Here is a 25,454-nt window from a genome sequence, read left to right on the forward strand (position 1 = left end):
AGAACCCAGGCGCTGCTGTCATTTGGAGGAGCCTCCCCACAATTAGGATGCCTGAACACGTCTCCGTGTGTGTGCTGGAGGTGGGGAAACATATTCCACAAATCTTTATGGTGGCACAGGTGCACCAAGATTGGAGAAGCAGTTTGAAACACTCCACTGCCCACAGAGATGCACGCGCTAATGCTTGTCAAACCCTAACCCGAACCCGAACCCTAACCTGAACACTAACCCTAACCCTAAACCTAACCGAAAACCGAACCCGAACCCTGACCGTAACCCTAACCCGAAGCCTAAACCGTAACCTAAACACTAACCCTAACCCTATCCCGAACCTGAACACTAACCATAACCCTAACCCTAAAACTAAACCATAACCCTAACACTTAAACTAACCCAAAAACTATCACAAACTCCTAAACCTAACCGTAAACCTAACACTAATTCTAACACTAAACTCTAACCCAAACCCTAATCCTAACCCTACAGTTAAACACTAAGCCTAACCCCAACCCTAACTCTAACCCTAACTCAAATTCCAATTTGGAGTCAATGTATTCCTAGTCTGTGATATAGACTTGCAAGTTTTCCAACAGGATGAATGAATGCCATATTCTACCCTACGTCAAAGAGAAATGGCATAAGACTATAACAAAATGTAGCTCTGTAAAAGTGTACTAAGAGCAAAAGAGACAGAATGTAAAGTGCACATTGGGGTTGGTTTCATTTCTAGGAATTTCAGCCCCCATGAAACCAATGGATCCATGTCCTGAGAGTGCGGGTGTTTCAGCAGAAATCAGGCGACGCATATGTATTCCGGGTGTACGGATATTATAGGAACATAAGTCTCCTTTAGTGGGTCTCTGTGTACTGTGAACTGTTAGAAAGTTTAAAGACGTGTGAAACCATCAACTGAAAAGGGACACACTTCCCTCCATTGGTACTGTGCATAGAGATCTGAACAAAAGGAAAGAGGGAAGAAGAAAGGCCCATGGGACGCTAGTGTGTAGAATCACATTTAGCTAAGGAACCTCTCGTCGGATGCAGCCCCTCCCCCAACACTGACAAGATGCGGCAGCCATTGGGGATGGCAGTTACCGGTTGGATTCCAGGTGGAATGTTGGTGTGTAACGCGAGGCTTGTTGTGGCCGGTGGATCCTAGGTAACCGGGCAGAGTTCAGTGGGTGGATCAGTGTGATGGAGGGGCTGCCGCCCTCTGTGGAGCTTGGCTTAAGTGTTTGGTCCAGGAAGCTGTGTAAGTTCGAGATACTGCTGCTGCCCAAAGACCTGAGTTCACGGGTCAGTTTCCAGAAGCTGAAAGGGCAGACAGTGAAAGATCTGCCTGTCATCAGCTTACTGGTGAGACTCCGAGGTAATTTCAGACTTGCCCAGTCCTATTGAAGTCGACTTTATGGGAGACACGAAGAGAAGCTGGCCGAAAAGCTGGCTGCACGGATTGAGGAGAGATGCGAACACATGGATGAGAGATGTTCTGCTACAAAGGAGAATACTGGCCTGGAGACAGCTGTAGAGTATACCAGGCTCAAAAGACATTCATGAGACGTATTGAACCTCGCTGATACTGGCAGAAACATACGGAGTGCCAACGTGGACTTGAGGAAGTTCCTCAATTCCCTGCTCCAAGAACGGGTCCAAGATCCCTGACGTCTAAAAGAGAAGAGATGGCAGAGGTGATCAAAATGCTCATGTTCTTGGAAGAGTTCTTGAGAATCCACACGTCCCAAGGGGCATTTCCAAGCCATTCAGACCAAAGTGCACCAAGCCCAGGTAAGCCTTTTCCCTGGTATGCGCCAAGCTATCAAGTAAAGCTCTTCCCTCACCTCCACTCAGGCATCCATTTTGAAGGATCAGTACCTGAGCTGCAATGAAGCCAGTACGAGAAGGGCATGCCCCTCCTCGAATCAGAGTTCCCCCAGCTTCACACTCTGTGAACAACAGTGAACTCTTTAAAGTTCAAATAGTCTCGACTGAAATAGATAGGATTTGAATACTTAGCTCACACAAAGAAACGATGGACTTCCGCTAGATTCAGCAAATGCTGGGTTTGTGTCTTCTCTGGGGTGAAGGGAGTGTGGTAAGTGAGGGGAATCTTTGACTGAACTTGAATATGTATCAGGCCTCAGTCTTTCAAGACAGTATAGGTAAATACTATAAGTCAGATAGTGAACTGAACTGTAAAAGTCGCCAATGACATTAAAGACACAGCTTATGTGGACCGTCTTTCACTTGAGTCAAGCCCCCGGGGGCACTATATCATGGGGGTGCAGACTCGGCTGCGTTAAATTGCTTTACCCAACATGATCGGATGATTAAGCGTTCTCATCACTGATAGAAGAACACCTGGTTCTCAATAGCCTAGCATAGTTGCAGCACGGTTCTCAAAGCTACAATGCCTCTAGGTGCTTTTGGATTCAAGCCTAAATGTATATATTTGGTTTGTTTTCTCTTGTATTTTCCTAGAGAGGGATGTTACCCCTTGAAATGCCAACATTGGCCAGTAGGTGTCATTGGGAGTAAAGGGCACCACATGCACAAGTGAATCCAATGTTGGGGGTTATTTCATGTTTCCAATAGCTATTTCATGGTTCCTGTTGGTTTCGGAGGCTTCAACAGGAAAGAGTTGACATGACCCCTTTTACAGTTTGGACTGCTACTTTGCATTCTATCTGTCTATGTTTTCCTTAGAGCTGACAAAATGTTACCGAAATTGACAAGTCTGGCTTCTAGGTCGATTTAGTATGTTTCAAAAACTAACTTCATTTTCGTACAGCTCCCAAAACATGGAAATCAATTCTATTAAACTTTTTAAAGACTGCAAATGAGATATCAACACAATGTCAAAACTGGAGTCTTTGGACAATCCCTCCCACCACGGCTGTATAGAAACCAAGAGGTAAACAAAAATCACATATCTGGGAAGTGTATCTGGAAAGTGTTGATTCATCGATGCCCAGTTGGCAGAGAAGCAGTGCAAACTGCGCTCACTCGCTCCCATGTACACAGCAATGGAAACATCCACTCACCCAGCCCTTGGCATAGGACACTTGCCGAAGAGAGGTCTGTTACTTCCAAAGACAGGATGAGGCCTCAGAACACCTGGAAGCAGGAGAAGGCAAAGCAGGGAATGGAAACCAGTGCAGGGTCTGACCCCTGGTGATGGAGCAGCAAAGTTGAAACTCTGTTGAACTTGGACGCACACTCTCAAGCAGACAGGAGACATGGGATTGAAGGTGATGCGCTGAGTGTTAGAAGAGTGCACAGCAGATGCTTGGCTGACAGAACTCAAAGAAACCAGCGCAAAATATCCCCACACTTGATTCTGAGACCAAGATCTGAGCTTCCAAATTTGAGGTAGCAGAGTCAGCGGTCAGGGAGGGATAGGGCTACGGATGATGGCACACGCTGTGTCTCAGGGACCTGGAGTGCGTTGTGGGATGTGGTGGGTCCTATCAAGAGAGCAAACCGACCTGTGACCCCAATGAGAAAGCAACCACACTGGCGCGCGAGGTTGAGATTATCGATTTGTCCCATGGCCACACCCAGTGCATCTGCAAGACCAGGGAACAATTTGGCATTTTGCCAATAGAGCACGTGTGGGGCTGAATCAGAGATATCGTGCATTTGGTCTGAAGGATCCAGGGGGCCTTGGTTTTGATATCAGAATGAAAAGCCTTAGGATCTGCTACATTCATAACCTGGGCTGGGATTATGGTTTGGTTTGAGGCACAGGATGCACAACAGCTCTGTGGTTGTCTTCGTGCACCTGTGCCACAAGAATGAGAGGACAAGGAAGAGTGGTCCAAGTCCACAGCATGAGAAGTTGAAGCATTTCCTTCAGCATTATCTCCAGAATGAAGCTGCTACATTTTGGATGGCACGGTACGGCACCGAGGACACCAAGGTCGGTCTGCGGGATCATTCCAGCAGGCCCTGATGTGTGACATCCATGGATGTGCTTCCACTGGTGTTTCAGTAGACAGAGAAGCTCTGGGAAGCACTGGTTTCATTGGGACATTCCCGTGGCACTGCAAAGCACAAGCGCACTCTCAGTTTGCTGTTTAGGAAACACTCCAAAGTGACATAGAGAAGAATGCAGAGCTGAGAACTTTTTGAAGCTTCATTTCCACAAGAGAAAGTGTCCTGCGCACGTTCAGAATTGTGAGATAAGCGTAATCAAAATGAGGTTATGCTAATCGAAATAGTACGGGTTGTTCATCACAGCAAAGGCAACACCAGCAATTGGAGATATACCAGACAACACACACAGGAACAGGACATGGCATCAGTGTCTAGGAGAAATTGTCCTCACAGTAATCCCATGGAATTGCATAGAGCCAAGGGTCTAAACTTTTCACTTAACAAAGCCCTTGAAGTCTACATTAGATGCCTGATATTACTTGACCAGTTGAAATGTAGAAGTACAGTAAAAGAAACAGGAAGTACCATTTTCAGTTCCATAGGGATTGAAGGCCCAAAAGATAAGCTTTCAAACAACTAGACTGCAAAATGCTACCAGGGCTAGTATTGAAAACGGAGATGAGGGAAACACTGAAGCACAACCGTGTCTCAGAAACACAAAATCAGAATACCAGAAATGTGGAAGATAAAGTCTAAAGACGAGCCAAATTATATCAGAAATCTCAATGGATGGGATAATATCAGGGTTAAATTCAGTCCTAAGTTGACTAGATAATGCAGAGGGACACGTGAATGAATGTGAATACAGGGGAACAGAAATCCCTAAGTCAGAAGCAGACATAGATAAGCAAGTTGAATACAATGAAAACATTGCTGTTGAGTCCTGGGTTAAGTAAAGCATGTAAGACTAGGATTCATAAGAGTCCCAGATGGAAAAGCAAGAGGTAAAAAAAAAAAATTCTGAAAAGATATCTGTAGATAAATTTGACTGAACCTTCCTGAAAACCAAGATAGAATCATGTATATGAATTCAGGAAGTACACAGCATCCAACGGAATTGAAATCCCAATAGACTTACCAGCAGCCAGATGATTCTAATCAACAAAGTTCATGAGCATCCATGTGATTTAAAATGCACCTGGAGGAAAAAAAATGAAAAAAATGCACTTTGAGGAAAGCAACATAATCACAAGGGAACCTCCAGAGCGCTTTCAGCTTGTATCTCAGCAGTAATATTTCAGGAAAGGGAGAAGTGCCAGGATTTAGACCATATCCTGAATGGGAAAATGCTGCCATCTAGGGTAGCCTATGCCACATGACCGCCATTTTTAATAACGGCAAAGCTAGAGAATTCCACAGACCGGCACATCTTAAAAGAATTCAGCAGTTCAAAACTTATCCTAAAAGAATGATTGAGAATTCTTCGCTGATTAGAAAAGCAGCAAGATGAAATGGAAAGAAGAAGACTATTATTGGAAATGCAAGAGGAGCATGAGTTGCAGAGAATAAACAAGAAGAAAGCAAGAGGACATCAAAACCCTATATATGGGAGAGTGAAGCAGGAAATCATAGATGATTGTAAGCACTATCTTAAGTGAATCTGCTTATATGACTCTCTTAAGTGAACGGAGTGATGCATGGCCTAATGTGTTTGCAAAACAAACAAGAAGCAAACAAACAAACAATCAAACAAACAAACAAGCACCAAAAGGGCACGGTTGGCTGACATAAAACAATGGAACCATGAATATTCTCAAGAAAGTACTCAAGGTGATGTCAAGAATCATTCAGCACTCATCGACCCAATATCACAGCTTGCATGTACTCAACACACTTGTATTCAGAAAACAGATGCGTGCATTAATATTCATAAATATTGATTCATAAGAGCATATCGTGACCTAATTCAAATGCCTATTTGGAATAAAATGGATTTATAGTCCGTGATATAAATTTGCAAGTCTCCCAACAGATTGAATGTATGCCATATTATACCCTACGTAGAGAAGAAATGGCATAAGCCTATAACAAAGACAAGTAGCTCTGCAAAAGTGTTCTAAGGGCAAAAGAGACACACAGTAAATTGCACATTGGGATTGGTTTCATTTGTAGGAATTTCAGCCCCCATGAAATAAATGGATCCATGTCCTGAGAGTGCGGGTGTTTCAGCAGAAATCAGGCGACGCATATGTATTCCGGGTGTACGGATATTATAGGAACATAAGTCTCCTTTAGTGGGTCTCTGTGTACTGTGAACTGTTAGAAAGTTTATAGACGTGTGAAATCATCAACTATAATTGGACACACTTCCCTCCGTTTGTACTGTGCGTACAGATCTGAATAAAAGGAAAGAGGGAAGAGAAAAGCCCATGGGACGCTAGTGGATAGAATCACATTTACCTTTAGAACCTCTTGTCTCATACAGCCCCTCCCCCAACACTGACAAGTTGCAGCCACCTTTGGGGATGGCAGTTGCCGGTTTAATTCCAGGTGGAATGTTCGTTTGTTCCATGAGGTTTGTTGTGGCCTGTGGATCCATGGAAACTGGGCAGAGCCCTGTGGGTGGATCAGTGTGATGGATGGGCTGTCGCCCTCTTTGGAGCTTGGCTTAGGTCTCTTTTTTGGGAAGCTGTGTAAGTTCGAGATCCTGCTGCTGCCCAATGGCCTGTGTTCACGGGTCAGTTTCCAGAACCTTAAAGAGCAGACAGTGGAAGAAATGCGTGTCATCAGCTCACTGGTTAGTCTCGGAGGTACTTTCAGATTTGCCCAATCATTTAGAATTTGACTTTATAGGAGACACGAAGAGAATCTGTCAGAAAAGCTGGCTGCATGGATTGAGGAGAGATGCGAACACATTGATGAGAGTTGTTCTGCTACAATGAAGAATACTGGCATGGAGACAGCTGTAGAGAATACCAAGCTTGGAAGACATTCATCGACATATTGAGCCTCGTTGATACTGTCAATTACATGTGGAATCTGAACGTGCACTTGAGGAAGTTACTGAATTCTCTGCTCCAAGTACGGGTCCAAGATTTCTTCCGTCCAAAACAGAAGAGAATGTAGAAATGATAGAAGCTCTCATGTTCTTGGAAGATGTCTTGAAATTCCAAACTTCCCACGGGGCATTTATAAACCACTCAGACGACCAAGCACCAAGCCCTGGTAAGCCTTTTCCCAGGGTTGGGCCTTGCTCTGAAGCACTTGCTTTTCCCTCCCCTTCACTCAGTTATCCATTTCAGAGAATCAGCCCTTGAACTGCATTGAAGCCAGTAGGAGCACAGGAAGACCCTCCTAGATTCAGAGTTCCTCCACCTTCACATTTTGTGCACAACAGTGAACTCCTCCATGGTCAACTACTCTGGACTAAAATAGGTTGGTTTGAATTCTTAGTTCACACTGTGAAATGATGACCTTCCCCCAGATTCAGATCATGCTGGGGTTATATCTACTTTGGTGTGAAGGGTGTTTTGTAAGTGAGTGGATTCTTTGCCTGAATTTGAATATTTATTTATCCTCAGTTTTTCAAAACAGTATTTGTAACTATTATAATTCTGTTATTGAAATGAAGTGTAATTGTTGACATAGATATGTAGTGACACATTTTTTGTGGACCATCTTTTCCCTTCAGTCAAGTACCGGGTGCAGGATATAATGTGGTTGCCATATTTGTCGGGTTTAATTGTGTTTCTCAACATAATTGGACGATTAAACATACTCATCTTTCATAGAAGAGCACATGATTCTCAATAGCCTAGCAGAAGTGCAGCAGTGTTCTCATATCTATAATGTCTCTAAGTGCTATTGAAACCAAGCCTATATAAAAATACATTGTTTGGGTTTCTTTGTGCTTTCCTAAATAGTAATGTTGCCCCTTGAATCGCCAACATTGACCAGTATGTGCCATTATTAGGAAAGGGCACCACATGAACAATGGAAACCCATGGTTGTGGTTGTTAATGATTCTAAGATTTATTTCATTGTTTTTCTTAGTGTTGGAAGCACCAAGAGAAAAGTGTTGACCTGCCTCCTTCATGAATTTTGGCTGCTAACTAGTATTTTCTGTGTATTTTTCTTATTTTGGTATTTCAAGCTGATACCTAAATATGGCAACTCTGTCTTGTAGTTAGATTTAGTATATTTCTAAAACTATCTTTATTTTGATACACTTCCCATTGTATGTAATTCAATTCTGTTAACTATTTGAAAGTCTGCAATGGAGGTATGTACACATTGTCAGACTTGGAATCTTCGAACACATCCTTCCACCATTGATATAGAGGAAAATAGCTAAACAAGGATCAAGTGTCTGTGAGTTATGTCTAAATTGTGTTAATTTATCCATGCCAAACTGGCAGAGTACCAGTGCAAACTTCGCTCACTCTCTCCCATGTATACAGCAAGATAAACATCCACTCTCCCGGCCCTTGGCTCAGGATCCCTGCTGAATAATGGCCAAACATCTCTTACTTCAAAAGTCAGAAAGAATTCTCACATAACCTGGAAAGAGTAGAAGGCAAAGTAGAGAATGGAAATCAGTGCAGGACCTGAACTTGGGGGAAGGAGCACTAAAGGCGAAACTGTGTTTTACTGGGATGCACACTCTAAAGTGGACAGGTCATTTAAGATGGAAGACGATGCGCTGAGGGTTAAAAGAGTGCATAGTGGACGTTTGATTGACATAACTGAAAGCAATAATCACAAAATTTCTCTGCAATTGATTCCCAGACCAAGACTGCATCTGCCAGTTTTGAGCTAGGAGTGCCTGTGGAATCTGTGTTAGGGGTGTGGCTGATGTCACAAATTTATTCCCAGGGGTTTGGAGATTGTTTTGGGCTGTGGTTGGTACTATCTAGAGAACAGATCTGCCTGGGTCCTCTCTTAATATTAAATCTGCTGGCATATGTGTTGTGGATTAGCTTAGTAACCCAGGGCCTTAGTCACAGCCTTTTCACATCCACAGTATAATTGCTCATTTTCTCCATAAAGGAGAAATGGTCTCAATCAGAGCCATCTTTATCTGGTTTCTAGAATCCAGGGCAATTTCGTGTTGAAATAAGATTCTATAGCCAAAAGATCTGCAACTTTCATAGGCAGGATTGAAATTTCTTATTGTCCAAAGCAGAGGTTTTTGAAATGCTCCATGCTTGCCTTTGAGTTCCCATGCCTTATTGACAAGAGTTCTTGGAGCAGAGATCTGCTGAAAAATAGGAGAATTTGAAGCTTTTCCATCAACCTTGCCTACCACATGCTAATGCAACTATAGTTGTGGTGCTGACCCAGTACTACACTTAGGACCCAATTGTGGCACTGCAGGATTGTTTCAGCAGTTTCTAATGTGTGACATCATTAGATTTGTTTCCACTTTTGTCTTTGTTTGCAGAGAACCTGAGGGAACCCATTATAAAATTTTGACTTTTCCGTGGCAACAGTAAGGACGAATGCACTTTCATGAGTGTATATTGGAACAATTCCCTTTCCACATATCCAGCCTGCAGCCCAGAAATCATTTGGAAACCTCTATTCCAGCAAAAATTAGTAGTCCCAGCACTGTCAGAGCTATGATAAACATTTAACCAAAATGACACTCTGCTAACTTTACTAGAATAGGTTATATTCACCACAACAAAAACCACGGTAGCAATCATAGATATAACAGGCAACGGACACAGAAGGAATGCATGGCATCATTACATACCAAAAACAATCCTCACAGCATTAAAACTAAATGTGCACAGAAATGATTTCACTTACAAAAGCCGTTCAAGTCTATAATAGATAACTGATAATCCTTAACCCATAGCGATAGAGAGATATAATAAAGTTAAAAGAACTATTCCAAATTTTCAAAAGACAGGAGTCTCCTGAAAGAACATCCAATGTATTAGACCCCCAAAATTTACTAGAACATGACTTGAAAAGGGAGGACATAAAAACACTGAAGGAAATCTTGAGTCTATGAATACAAATGCAGGCTAGTATAAATGGAAAGAGAAACACTTTAGATGAGCCAAATATAATCAGAAAACTCAATGGTGAGAATAGCTAAGCTAAAGACAGTCCAAATCGGACTAGATAATGCACAGGAACAAATAAATGACTTAGAAAACAGGATAACCGCAATCACTCAGTCAGAACACGACATAGAAAAGCAAGTGAAAACCAATGCAAGCAATGCAACTGAAACCTGGGATAAGAGAAAACATACCAGTGTATGACTCATAGGGATCCCACATGGAAAAGAATAAAGACAAATGGTTTGAAAAGGTATTTGAAGAAATCAGACTGAAATTTTCTTAAACCAAAGATAGAACCGGCTATCTCAACACAGCAAGCACAGAGCGTCCAAGCATAATGAACCCCAGTAGGCCTACGACAATATATATTCTAATTTAAATGGCAAAAATTGATAATAAGGAAATGATTCTAAATGCACCAAAATAGAAACAAGTGCATTGCAAGAGAACTTTTTAATGTCTTCAGCTGACTTCTCAACAGATAGATTGGTAATTTTTTCTTCCCTCTTTCCTTTTGTGTTGATCTCTATTCCAAGAACTGATGAAAGGCAGAGTCCTTCAGTCTAAACAAGATGAGTTGGCAGAGATTCTTAAAGTGTTCAAGTTCTTGGAAGAGGTCATCAGAATCAACACATCTCAAGGGGCTTTTTCAGACAATACAAGAGACAATGCACTACGCCCTGTTTATCCTTTTCCCAGGAGTGGGCCAATGTATTAAGACTTGCTGTTCCTTCACACTCAACCAGCCATGCAGGTATACCCTCAGTCTGCTACTGCAGGAGAATTAGAGCCAGGTCCAATTTTACCAATACTGTAGGGAGAACCTGAACCTGCTACTGCAGGAGACACAGCACTGTGTCCCATTTCACCAATCTTTCAAGGAGACCCTAAGCCTACTCCTGCAGGAGACTCAGAGCCGAATCACATTCCACCAGCTTTGTAGGAAGACCATCATGCCTTCACTTGCAATGGATCCAGGAATGTGTCCAATTACACTAGCCTTGTAGGGAGACCTTGAGCCTGTTCCTGCAGGAGAAACAGATCTCTGTCATATTCCACCATCCCTCCAGGAAGATGCAGGGCCTCCTCCTGCAGGAGACTCAGGAATTGGTCCAATTTCACCAGTCCTGCAGGAAGACTCTGAGCCAATTCCTGCAGGAGACCCAGGAATGGGTCCCATTCCATCAATCATGCACTAAGACCTTGAATTGGGTCCAATTCCACTAGCCTTGCTGGGTGACCCACAAGCCTGATCCTGCAGGAAAATTAGAGATACGTCATATTCCAGAAGCCCTGCAGGAAGACTGAAAGCCTGCTTCTGCAGGAGACCCAGGAATAGGTCCAAATACACCAGCCTTGCTGGGAGAGCACAAACCTGATCCTGCAGGTGATACACAGTGAGGTACAATTCCAACAGCCCTGCAGGGATATCCTGAGGCCACTTTGGCAGGAAACACATGACTGGGTCACATTCCAATACCCCAGAAGGGAGACCGTGAGCCTGCTACTCCAGGAAACCCAGAACTTCGTCCCATTCCACCAAACCTGCAGTCCAACACTAAGACTGCATCTGCAGAAAACACAGTGCGGGTCACATAACACCAGCCCTGTAGTGAGACTACAAACCTACTCCTGGGGGAGACCAAGCCATTCACAGAGAATATGAGCCAGCTCCTGCAGAAGAACAAGAGTTGTGTGACATTCTACCAGCTCTGCAGGTAATCCATAGGCTTGCTCCTGCAGGAGACAGACATCCCAGTCCAATTCCATCAGCCTCTCCAGGGAGAACCCCAGCCTCCTCCTGCAGGAGAGCCAGAACTAGATCCCATTCCACCAACCCTGCATGGAAACACTGAGCTTGCTCCTGCAGCATACCCACAGCCAAGTCATATTCCACAAACCCTGCAGGGAGACACTGAGCCTGCAGTTGTAAGAGACCTAGGACTGGGACCAATTCCAACAGCTCTCCAGGGAATCCCTCACCTGCTCCCATAGGAGACTAAGAGCCATCAGTTCTGGTGGGGTCCTTGAGCCTGCATCTGCCAAAGAACCACAGTGTGGAGTCATATTCCACCAGCCCTGCAAAGAGAACAGAACCTGCTACTGCAGGATACACAGGACTAGGTCCCATTCCACCAACCTTGCAGGGATACCCTGAGCCTTGGACCAAGGAATGGGACAAATTCTGCTAACCTTCTAGGGAGACCATGAGCTTCTCCTGCAAGAGAACCAGAGATGGGTCATATTACAGTATTCTTCCAGGAAGACCCAAGGCCTGCTCCTGCAGGAGATGCAAGAACAGGCCCAATTCCACCAGCCTGAAGGCAGAGTCCAAATCTGTTCTGGCAGGTGACCTAGAGAAGGGGCCCATTCCACCAGCCCTACAGGGAGACTCTGAGCCTACTACTACAGGAGACTCAGGAATGGGTCCCACTAAACCAACCCTGAAGGGAGACACAGAATCTACACTTGCAGGAACCACAGAGCCAGGACAAATTTCATCAGCCCTGTAGTGACCCCTGAGCTGGGTCCAATTACACTATCCTTGCAAGGAGACTCTGTGCCTACTCCTGAAGCAGAACCAGTGATGGGTCATGTTCCAACAGCCCTGTAGGAAGACCTGGAGCTACTTCTGCAGAAGACTCAGGACAGGGTCTGATTCCACCATCCCAGCAGTGAGAAAACTAGCCTGCTCCTGCAAGTGACCAAGGTCTGAGTCATATTCAACTAGCCATGCAGGAAGAACATAAGCCTGCTGTTGCAGGAAACTCAGAACCATGTGCCATTCCAGCAACACTGCAAGGAGACTCTGAGCCTGCCCCTGCAGGAAACAGAAACCCAGTCACATTCCACAAGCCCTGCAGGGATACCAGAGCCTGCACATGCAGGAGACCCAGGCCTGGGCCAATTCTACCAACCCTGTGGAAAGACCCTGAATCAGCTCTAGCATTAGACTAAGAGCCATGTCACATTCCACCAGCCCTACAGGTAATTTATCAGCCTGCAACCTACACCTTCAAAAGACCCAAGAATTGGACCAATTCCAATGGCACTGCAGGGAGACCATGAGCCATGTCCAATTCCACTAGCCCTGCAGGAAGGCCCCGAGCCTACTCCTGCAGGAGAACCTGAGATTGGTCATGTTGCAAGATGAGCCTGCTCCTGCAGAATACCCAGCACTATGTCCCATCCACCAGCCCTGCAGGGAAACCCTGAGACTGTCCCTTCAGGAGAACCACAACAGAGTCACATTTCACTAGCAATGCAGGGAGACTTAGAGCCTACACCTTCAAGACACCCAAGAATTGGAACAACTCCAGCAGCACTGCAGGGACACCATTAGCCAGGTCCAATTCCTCTAGCCCTGCATGTAGACCCTGAGCATGCTCCTGTAGGAGACCCAGCACTGGGTCTCATTCCACAAGGCTTGCAGGGAGAAACTCTGCCTGTTTCTGCAAGAGACAAACAGCTGAGTCACATTCCACCAGCCCTGAAGGGAGACCCCAGTCCTGCACCTGCAAAGGACCTAAGACTGGAACAAAATCGACTAGCCCTGTAGGGGGACCCTGAGCCTGCTTCTGAAAGAGAATCAGAGATGGGTCATATTCCAACAACCCAGCAGGGACAGTCCAAGCCTGCTCCTGCAGGAGATATAGAGCAGGGTGAAATTGAAAAACCTTGCAGGGACACCCTGAATCTGCTGCTGCAGGAGAAAAATGATGGGGTCTCATTCCACAAGCCTTACAAGGATACCCTGAGCCTGGTCTTGCATGAGATCCTGATCTGGCTCCTGCAGGAGACCCAGGACTGGGTCCCATTCCAACAACCCTGCTGGGGAACCCGAGCCTGCACCTGCAAAACACACAGAACCGTGTCACATCCCACCAGCTCTGCAGACTGTAAGACTAGCCCTACAGGAGACCTAGAGCCAAGTTACATTACCAGTCCTGCAGGGAGACCCTGAGCCTGATCTTGTAGCTCCCCCTGAACCTACACACATACTTCTATGAGACCCAGAGCCATTTCAGGCATCACCACCCTTACGGGCTGAGATGTCTCTGCAACCACCAACACTGTCATCTAATTCTAAGAATCAACCCACTCCCAGACCCGAACTTTACTTCCCTTCTCCTGGCATCATTTTTGTTTGTTTTTTCTGTCATTTCCTTGTTTTCTTTCATGTCATTTAGAGTACCATCTATTTTTAAGTTTTAAGTTTACCATAATAAAATTTAGATGTTTTTCCATTTTAAATTGTGCAATTCAGGAGCATTAAGTGCATTCACAATGCTGTGTAACCATCGTCACTGTCTAGTTTCAGACTGTTTCTTTCCTCAAAATAAAACCCCGTATCCAAAGCACACATTCTCTTTTATCCCTCCCCCAACCCCTGACAAGCCCTAATCCTCTTTCTCTCTGTGTGTCTTTCCCTAAACTGGATGTTCCCTATCAATGAAATCATACAAAAGGTGGCTGTTTGTGTCTGCTCTCATATTTTAACAAGGGATTGGTGTTTTTTTTTTTACTTGAAGTAGCATTATGGTTATTTCAAAGGGAAATCCAGGTGGATTAAATATGAGATATACAAAATGAATATTTTTAGTAACTATGTGCATAATCTCGAGATAGGCACTGCTATTCTATGTGTGAAACCAGAGCCAGGAGGGAGATGCTTAGCTCTTCCTGTGGCAAAACATAACCTAACAAAATAAAAAAAAATAATAATCAAAATCCATGAAAGACAAACCATAACATGGAAAAATCATTTTTCATAACCTAAAGTCAGAGAAAGGTTTCACATCCCTGTGGTCCAAAAATATCTTGAAACACTGTGTTCTAAACAGAAACAGAACAAACACATGCAATTCCAACAAGTGGCAATGCAGGTGGCCAGTGTATATTAGAGATGCTCGACCTCTCAAGTGAGGATGCACGAAGATGTCCACACTTCGGAGACAGCATTGGTCAACATCACACTGGCAGGCCTTTAGCCTGGAGACAACCAGCTCTAGTGACAACATGAGGAGGCAGAGGCCACAGTAGATCCCCTGGAGGGAAGAGTGAGCAGACTCTCCTCTCTGGGAGAACAGTATGCAGAATGCATCACAGTTCCACAAGTGCACCACTTTCCGAGCAGTGCTGATGCTTAGTGTTGATCATACTAAAATTCTTGCACAATTTTTCAAAGATGTCTTTTCAAGGATGCTCATCACAATCCTGGTTAAACTACTAGGGAAATGGAAGCAACACTAATGTTCATGGAGAGGGGGTGGGATTCATCAGTTCTGATTCACATGGAGGAATGATTGTTGTGCAGCTGGAAAAATGAGTGCTAGGTCTTTACCTGATGTCAAGGAAGCCCTCAGTTTGGATGCCTGTTAATCCATCATCTACATCCCAGATGCCATCTCTATAACCACATATGTGTCAAATCATCATAGATGTAAATGAATCTTTTGGTGTGTGAGACACAGAGGCAGAGAGAATGAGAGAGATAGAGACTGAGAGATGTTCACCAAACCATTAATGACGGTCACTTCTGGGAGTGGGATTTGCAAATCTCTGAACTTTTCCTTTAGGCAACATTTCAAGCATTTATAATGTATCTATATTGCTTTACTAATTCTAAGGTATTAAAAGCATATGTTACTTGAGATTCATTCATATTTCATCTATAGAATAAAGTTTATTATTTTTATTTTAAAATATATGTTACAAGTACTATCAGCATTTATGAGAGTAAAATGATAAATTCTAAAGAATTAAGAATCAGATAAAGAACAAAACCTTTTGATGATTCAGACACAGGCCAGCTAGTTGGCAGTAAATGGCAGGGTGGGACAGGTTTCTCTAGAAGGTTGTGTATGTTCTGAATCAGCATCCAATAGAGGCAAGGAAAAATTACAAGACATGTACGCTGAAAACTACAACAGCTTGTTGAGAGTAATTAAGAAAGAACTAGCCCTATTTTAAAATTTGAAGGAGCCAAAATGGCAGAGTAGACAGACTCACAGCTTGACCTCTCCCACAAATACTCAAAGAATTACATCTACAAAAACATTGATTTGCACAGAAACCTCCTGAACTCTGGTAGAGTGTCTCTTATTTTGAAATACAGGAAGATTCTCACAAAATATGGTAAGGAATAAAAAGAGAAAAGAAAAATTAAGTGCAGGACTGATCCTGCAGGGAAAGAGTAGCATAGGAATAAAGGCACCCTCACACTGGGACACAACCTCTCTAGCTGGGAGATCAGCTAGGAAAGAAGCAGAGCTTCCAAGGTTTGGAGGAGACAGTGGCAACTGCATGGCAGGCAGAACTGGGGAAAACTGACACAGAGGGTCCCTGTGATGACCAGCCCTATACATGAGCTAGAAGGGATGAGCCAGAACAGGCTACTGGAGTCAGTGAAGAGCCCAGGCAGAGGGCTGGGTCACACTGCAGAGAGGCAGCCTCAGGAAACTAGAGGGCAGTGTGAGCTCTGGCTGTGTGTGTGTGTGTGTGGAACAGAAAAGACTGAAACTCTCATAAAAAAGCACCAATTTTGATATAATGGGGGAGGAATGAAACACAGTTGTGCCAAAGTCACTTACTCCACTTGGCTCCATTGCTGGTGTGTTCTCGTGAGAAGAGAAATGGGGCTTGGTGAGAGCCAACACTGCTGAACAAAGGCAGAGCTGAATGTTGACTCCATACCCTGTGCCATTGCAACTTCACAGGCGGGACTGAGATTTGTTTACAGCCCCAGGCAGAGAGGGTGGATTTGCTGTATCTGGTCACTTTGTGGATCCACACCTCTGAGACTTACAGGTAGTGAGTGGAGTTCTTACTCAAGAAGGGTGGCCAGTGAGGGTATTTACAACAGGGTGGTGTATGGTTCCATATGTGAGTGCGGGATTGGGGTTTGAGCTGAACCTGTAGTGGACCACAAATTCATATGTGTGACTGCACACTTGCTAAGGCAGGTCCAAGGGACTGACACTGCTGGATCTGCACTGATGTTTCCTGGGGCTCAGAACCTGAGTGGCACCAGAGTAGGTGGCTGACATTCCCATAGCTAAGGCAGGGATAAAGCCAAAATCAACAAATAGGACTTTGTAAGTCTGCATAACAAGTGACAGGCAACACCACAGAGAGAACTCCCCAGTGAACATCTTCTGCCTATTTTTCTTCACAACTGAAGTGCTCCAACCCTGCCTACTACATGTAAAAGCTCAGAAACGGGTCTAGAAGAAATACATAGAGCCAGAGAAATATAAGTAAAATAAAGAAGCCGAGGAACCACTTTCAATTAAAAGAACAAGACAAATCCCCTGAAAGAACAAGCAGTAAAATAGACTTTGATAGTCTACTAGACTTGAAAAAGGGAATGATCAACTCACTGAAAGAACTAAAAGAGACTATCAATAGAGACAGAAAACTTTAAAATAAAATTTAAACTATAAAGAAGAGCTAGTTAAAAATAGAAAATTCAAATACAGGCAATCAAAAGAAGACTAGATAATGCAGAGGAATGAATAAATGACTTAGGAGACAAGATAAAAGAAATAACCCAAAAAGAACAGCAGACAGAAAAGTCAATAAAAACCAATTAAAGCAAGATAATATAATGTGTGCCAGCCTATGCATAATGGTGAGTCCCAGAAGGAGAAGAAAGAGAAAGGGGGATTGAAAAGTTAGTTAAAGAAATCATGACTGAAAACTTTCCAAACCTTAAGAAGGAAAGAACTATCCAAGTACAGGAGGCACAGAGGGTCCCAAACAAGGAGAAACCAAACACACCTACACCAAGACATATTATAGTTAAAACGGCTAAAGTTAAATAAAATATTCTAAAGGCAGTGAGAGAAAAACAAAGTGTTTGTTACAAGGGAGTCCCATAAGCATTCAGCAGATTTCACTACCTAAAAACTTCTGGCCAGAAGGGAGTGGCAAGATATATTCAAAGTCCTGAATAAGAAAAGGCTGCAAACTAGGTTATTCTATCTAGAAAGACTATCCTTTAGAACAGAAAGAGAGAAAGAATTTCACAGACAAGCAAAAACTAAATGAATTCAGCAGTACTAAATCTATGCTAAAAAAAAATTTGAAAGTTTTAATCTAAATAAAAAATAAACAGGAAGCTATAGAAATTAAGAAACCATAATTGGAAATGCGATAAATACAGTGAGTTGCAAGGGAAAACATGAGGATATAAATAAGTCAGTAAGTCAATAAAGAAAACAAGAAAGCAAACAAGAAAGAGAGAACAGCAAAATCATAAAAGGTGGAAGAGGAGAGCAAGAGAATATATATTTTTTCTCTTTTTTTTTCTTTTTTCCCTTTGTCTTCTTTCTTTTTAGGATGCACTTGAGCCCACATGACTATCAACTAAAACCAAACAGATGAAGTAAGGGGTTACCATACTTGAATGACAAGATAACCACAAATCAGAAGTATATAATAGAGTCATAAAACCCAAAAAGAAACCAAGCTAATAGAAAAGGAATTTATCAAACCACAAAAATAAAAATAATTAAAAGAAAGAAACAAATAAATACCAAAATCAACTGGAAAACAAATTTCAAAATGGCAATAAACCCACATCTATAAAATAACTACTATAAATGTCAATGGACTAAATGTTCCAATCAAAAGAAAAAGAGTGAAGGAGGAGGAAAGATGGTGGAGTAAAAAAGATGCTCAGAGCTCACCCTCTCCCACAAATTCACCAAGAGTGACATCCACAGACACACCCACCACCCAGAACACCTGCTGAACTTTGACAGAATATTGGCTTCTTCAAAAGATAAAATTTTCCACAAATCTGTTGGGAGAACAGAAGAAAAGAAGAAAAAGGAAAATAGTTCTGGACCATTGCAATGGGGAGGGAGCTGCAAAGGAGGAATAGCATTAATACACTGGGTCTCCCCAACTCCAATGGCGAGTTCAGCAGGATGGAGATGGAACATCAGAGGTTCAGATATGTATAGAATAGACTTTGACTGACAGAACTAAGTTAATTGGGCACAAAGGGTCCCAAAGATCCCCAGCCCTAGACACGAACCAGCAGGGGTGGGATGGGACAGGCTGTCTGAGTTGAGCAGAGGACTCGGGCTGACTCTACAAAGGAAACCTTGGGGGACTGCAATGTTCTGTGTGCCATGGCTGGGAGAGTATACAGAACAGCCTTGGTCCCCCATAAAATACAAAAAAAAGGCAAAAAACACTGCTGGTGTGCCCTGGGGGGAAGGGGAGCCATAGCCTTTGTGTCCGCAGACCCACAGTACCATTATTGGAGACTTCTTGGGAGAAGAGAGTCAAGGCTCAGCCATAGCCACCATATTTTCTGGTGCATGGTTCCCAGGTAGAGGAGGGGTTAAAACCCGAATCTCTACCTAGGGGCTCCACAACCTCATAGGTGGGACTGAGATTTGTTTACAGTCCCAAGAAGAAGGGACCATTACACACCTATGCCTCTCTGAGTTGGTTCTTCTAAGAAAAATGCACAAGAATCAGTGTTCTGGAACACAGCAGGGGTGAGGGCTAGTGCAGCTGTTTCCTCTGAGTCCACCTACAAAGCATGGACCTAATGCGGCAGGGGAGCTACCTGCCAACTACCTTGCACAAGTGTGGTCCTGGGACCAGGCATCTGGTGGGGGGTGCAGACCACCCATTTACTGATGCTGGGACACAGACCAGGGGCACGACTAGACGGCCTCTGGAACCAGCAAGTGGAGTTTTCACAGCAGGATATGGGCAGGAGTGTGACAACCACAGGAAAAAAAGTAGCTCCTGCTCAATAGCCAGGGCAGATTCAGGCCACCAGAACACCAGCCACACCACCAAAAAAGGGGATAACAGGCAAAAGGCGTAGAAGGAAGACTTGGCAACCACCCATAGTTAAAAATAACCTTATGACAAAATTATTAAGAGTGTATATTCTTGGAGAAAGGCCAAGATATTGGAGTAGAAGGATGCTTGTATCTTATCCTCTCCAATAAATTCACCAAGACTGACATTCACAGACACACCCATCCACTCAGGACATCTGCTGAACTTTGATAAAACATTGCCATCTTCAAAAGACAAAATGTGCCACCAATCTGGTAGGAGAAAAGGAAAAAAGAAGGAAGAAAATGCAAAATGGCTTGGGGTTGGTCCTTTGAAGAGGGAGCAGCAAAGGAGGGATAGTGCTGGTTGACTGGGTCTCCCTCTTTCCAACGGAGAGGTCAGCAGGATGGACAGGGAACCTCTGAGGCTCAGATGTGTACAGAACCACCCTTGACTGACAGAATTAAGTTAAATGGGCACAAAGTGTGTCAACAACCCCCAAACCTAGAAGTGAATCAGGGATGGGAAGGGACAGGCTGCTGGATCCAGGCAGACTCTGGTTGACTGTACATAGGTAACCCTGGGGGACTGCAGTGTGCTGTGGAAAACTGCTTGGATTGTATACAGATCAGAACAGCCTGGGCCTCCCATAAAATAAGAAAAAAATAAAGCAAAGCAATATTGCTGGCTTGCCTGGGGGAAGGGGTGTTTCGTCCTTTGTTTCTGCTGACTCACGGCAACATAACTGGTGATTTTTCAGAATAAGAGAGATGAGGCTCAGCCACAGCCATCATACCCACCCAGGCAGACATGGGGTTGAAACCTGAATATGTACCTGGCAGTTCTGCAACCTCATAGGTGGGACTGAGACTTGTTTACATCCCCAGACATATAGGACGTTTCTGTCCTGGTGCCTCTATGAACTCACACCTCTAAGACAAATGAACAAGGAGCAAAGTTCTGGCAAAGAGCAGGGATTAGGGCTGGTGTGGCCATTTGCCTCAAGCCCACCCACAGAGTGTGGAACAGATGTGGTGTGGGGAGTAGCACTGAATATGGGAGCAACCGACCCAACTACTGTGGAGGACTGCTGCACCTGGACACGGCATTGGGAAGGGACACAACCTGTCCACCTACCATGCAGGAGTGCAGCACCAAGATGCAGCACTGTGAGGAGAAGTGACATGTCTACCTACAGGCACTGGGAGCAGCACAGACCAAGGGTGTGACCAGAGGGTCTCTGGAAACAACGAGCTGAGTTCATGAAGCTAGGCAAGGGCAGGAGCTTTGACAACAACAAAACAAAGAGGAGTCCCCATTCAATAGCCAGGGTAGGCTCTGGTTAACAGGTTAATGGCCACATCATTAACCAAAGGGATAACAGACAAAAGGCACAGAAGTAAGACTTGGTAACCACACATGTTTAAGAAGGACCTCTTGATAAAATTACTAAGGGCACACAATCTCCAAGGGAACATACTCTTTCCTTTTTCTGTTCCATTTTCTTTTACTTTTTAAATGTTACTTCTTAAATAATTTTTATATTTCTATTTTAATCCCTTTTAAAATTTTCTTTTAAAATACTTTTATTATTATCTTACAATTTGTCCAATTTCAGTTTTATCCTTGTTTTGTTCTTCTGTTGTGATTATACTCTGTTCTCAAATATTTTTTCTTCCTTTAATATTTTAAAAATTCATCCCAACTCAATTGTTATCTTGTTTCAATATGTTCTTCTGTTATTGATTATACTGCTTTTAAAACTAATTTCTTTGTGCTTAGTTTTATTTCTGCATCCACTTTATATAAATAAATAAACTCTTAAAAGACCACAGTAGATAATTGATACTCCATAAGCCATAGTGCCAGAGAGATATAAGCAAGATAAAAAAGCAGAGCAACCTGTCTCAATTAAAAGAACAAGATAAACCCCCTGAAAGAACAATCAATGAAATAGACATTGATAGTCTACTAGATGATTTCAAAAAAGGAGTGATCAAAGTACTGAAGAAACTAAAAGAGATTGTGTATAGAGACAGAGAATATGTCAAATAACGAAACTGAAACTCTAAAGAGGAGCCAGTGAAAATTGGAAAACTCATTTGCTGAGAGGAGAGTTGAGGTAAAGGCTATAAAATGTAGGCTGGATAATTGAGAGGAATGAATATGTGACTTAGAAGACAGGACAACAAAACAGCTGAAAGACAACAAATAAAAACCAATGAAAGCAATATACGGGACCTTTGGAATAACATAAAGCATGCAAACCTACTCATAATGGGGGTCCCAGAAGGAGAAGAAAGAACAAAGGAGATTGAAGAGATATTTGAAGAAATCATGACTGAAAACTTCCCAAACCTAAAGAAGGAATCAGATATCCAAGTACAGGAAACACAGAGCGTCCCAAACAAGGAGGACCCAAACAGACCCACACCAAGACATATTACAATCAGGATGACCAGGGTTGAGAATGGGAAATGATTCTAAAGGGAGAAAGAGAAAAACAAAGAATGAGATACAAGGGAACCCCCATAAGATTTTCAGCTGATTTCTCTACAAAAACAGTACAGGCCAGAAGGGAGAAGCAAGGTGTATTCAAAGTCCTGAATGAAAAAATGATGCAGCCTAGGATACTTTATCCAGCAAGGGTATCCTTTAGAATAGAAGGAGAGATAAAGAACTTCACAGAGAAGCAAAAACTAAAAGAAGTTAGCAACACTAAACCTATGCTAAAATAAATATTGAAAGACCTACTCTAAATAGAAAAGAAGCAGGATGCTACAAAAAGGAGAAAACCATAATTGGAAAGGTGATTGCTACAATGAATTACAACAGAATAAACATGAAATCATAAAAGAGGGCATCTAAATCATTAAGCGTGGGAGAGGCGAGCAAGAAAATATGCAGGTTTCTCTCTCTCTTTCTCTCTGTCTCTCTCTCTTTTTTGTTCTTGGTAGGATGGGTTTGAGCTTATATTATTATCTGTTTAAAATAAACAGATATAGTAATGGGTTAATATATGTACAAAGTAGGGTAGCCACAAGCCAAAAAGTTACAATAGAGTCACAAAACTAAAAAGACACCAAGATAATAAAAAGGAAAATTATCAAACCACAAAAAGAAAAAGTAAGGAACAAAGAGGAAATACAAAATGAACTGCAAAACAAAGTTCAAAGTGTGATAAACACATTTCTATTAATAATTACTATAAATGTCAATGGACTAAATGCTTTAATCAAAGGACATAGAGTGCAGAGTGGATAATAAAGCAAGTATCTACAATACGCTGTATACAAGTGACCCACGTTAGGGAGAAGGAAACACATAGATTGAAAGTGAGAGGACTGAAAAAGATATTCCACACAAATGGAAATCACAAGAAAGCAGGAATATCAACAGTGATTTCAAATAAAATAGACTTTAAAACAAAGATTATAAAGAAAGATTAAGAAGCCCATTTTATAATGATTAAAGGAGTCATAGATGAAGATATTACACTCATTAACATATATGAACACAACATAGGAGCACCTAAATATATAACAGACAAAAAGAGAATACTAACAGATAAAAAGGGAAAATTTGATCGGAATACAATCACGGTAGAAGACTTAAACAATCCATTAACATCACTGGACAGATCTTCCATACATAAAATTAATAAGACAACATAGAAATTAAATGATACAATAGAACAATTTGTTTTGGGTAATATTTTCAGAACTTTATATTTCCCTAAAATAGAACATACATTCTTCTCAAGTGCACATACCACATTTTCTAGGATAGGTCATATACTTTGGCACAAAAGAAGCACTAACAATTTGAAGAAGATAGAAAATATTTGAAGCAACTTTTTCTGACCACAATACCATGAAACTAGAAATTAACTACAGAAAAATAAAGGAGAAATAAATGACAGTATGGAGGTTAAACAACATACTACTTTTAAAAAAATGGGTGGATGATGAAATCAAAGAAGCAATAAAAAACACATTGGGACAAATGATGATGAAAACACAATCACACAGAACCTATGGGATCCAGAAAAGGCAGTGCTTAGAGGGAAGTTTATAGCGAGAGAATCAGGTCTACCTCAAAAACGAGGAACAACTGCAATAAACAATCAAACTTACCACCTAAAAGAATTAGAAAAAGAAGAGCAAAAATAACAAAAGTAAGCAGAAGGAAGGAAATAATAAAGATCAGGGAGGAAAAAAATAAAATAGAGATATAAGGAACATTTGAAAAAATCAAGCCAAGAGATGGTTTCTTGAAAGAGTAAACACAATTGACAAAATTATGTTCTATGCTGGAAATTGACACAACAATGCAAACTGACTATAACTCAATAAAATAAAAATTAAAAAATAAATATATTAACAAAAGAAAAAAGAAAAGGTAGTTTCTACTCACCAGACTGGAGGAGGGGACTGCAACCTATGCGGGGTCACACCACATGGGAAAGCCTGGGGTCAGGATCGGAGGAGCAGGGTGCTGTGGACATGATCTGTCACAGGGTTTCTGCAGGAGGGGAGTGTGAGGCATGTGAGCAGGCTGAGGACTGGCCATTTGAGTAAGTTCATGGGCTCTGGAGTGGAGGGGCTCCCCCAAGTGTCTGGACTTGACTCTGGGTGAGTTGGGCAGGTGGACAGTGGCTCAGTGTGAGTCCAAGTCCAGTGGAGGAGGTAGTGAGTTAGATCTAGAAGGACTCCTTCTGGGGTGGGAGGGCCCAAAAGGCAGGCAGGAGGCCAAGTCCAGGTGACTGAGAACAGGGTGTGTCCTGCATAGGGCTGCAGGGCAGATGAAAGCATCCAGTCTACAGAAGGTGGAAACACGGTCCATACAAGGGCTCAGCTCAGATGTCACCTCCTCAGAGGAGCCTTCTCTGCCTGCACAGTCTACAGGGACAGCCTCCTCCACGCACATCTCCCCAGCAGACACCTGCTCCATTTCCTGCATAGCACTCAGGAACTGGGCCCCTGCTCCGTACCCAGCCATGGTTCCGCTGCCCTGAGGAAAAGCTCTCACAGGAGCCATAAAGCCCTGCACGACCTGGGCCCCACCTCTCTGTCTCCTCTGGCACCACTGTCTCCACCTGGCCCTCTTCTCCTCCACTCCTGCACTCCTGACTTCCCCCAGCCCTGTGTGGTCTCCAGAGCACATGTCCCTCCTAACATGCTGTGTGTGCTCACTGTGTCTAATCCACTGCATGCCTCCCACCCAGGTCAGTATCCAGCACACAGTAGGGCACAGTAAGTAGAGAATGAATGACTCTTACCATGACTGCTGGGAAGACTTTTGTCTGTGGCCTACAGTGATCACACACCCATCACACAATTTCTGAGGTCCTACTGTGTGTTGGGTGGGTTCCAGATACCGGGCACAGCAGGTAGTGAAGCAGTCAGTTCTCCATCCTCATGCAGCAGACAGCCTGGTGTGGGACACAGAGAAAATTAAGTAAAATATACACAATGTCCAGAGGTGATATGTTCCATGGAGAAAAATAAGGTCAGGGAGGACATTTGAGCAGATTCCTGGAGGTGTTTAAGAAGCAGGCGGAGAGAGATCCTGGCTGGAAGAGCAGCCATCGCAAAGGCCCTAAGGGCAAAGTGGGATGTATGTGGAGGGTCTTAGTTATCCGTGTGAGTTCTTAGTCCTGCCTTGAGTATGTATGTTGCTTTTATT

The 25,454-nt window shown here is 43.1% G+C and overlaps 1 long non-coding RNA gene across 1 annotated transcript; it reads right to left on the reverse strand.

Annotated features, from left to right (window-relative positions):
- Window positions 1-1,392: 1,392 nt before the first annotated feature.
- LOC140692802 (uncharacterized) lies at window positions 1,393-24,316 on the reverse strand. The gene is made up of 3 exons (XR_012068408.1): window positions 24,183-24,316; window positions 5,015-5,074; window positions 1,393-1,665 (listed from the first exon to the last, which is right to left on the reverse strand). It is a non-coding gene; the product is annotated as an uncharacterized lncRNA (long non-coding RNA).
- Between the last annotated feature and the right edge of the window lie 1,138 nt (window positions 24,317-25,454).

Source organism: Vicugna pacos, unplaced genomic scaffold (genome assembly GCF_048564905.1).
Source record: "Vicugna pacos unplaced genomic scaffold, VicPac4 scaffold_17, whole genome shotgun sequence".
NCBI lineage: Eukaryota > Metazoa > Chordata > Mammalia > Artiodactyla > Camelidae > Vicugna > Vicugna pacos.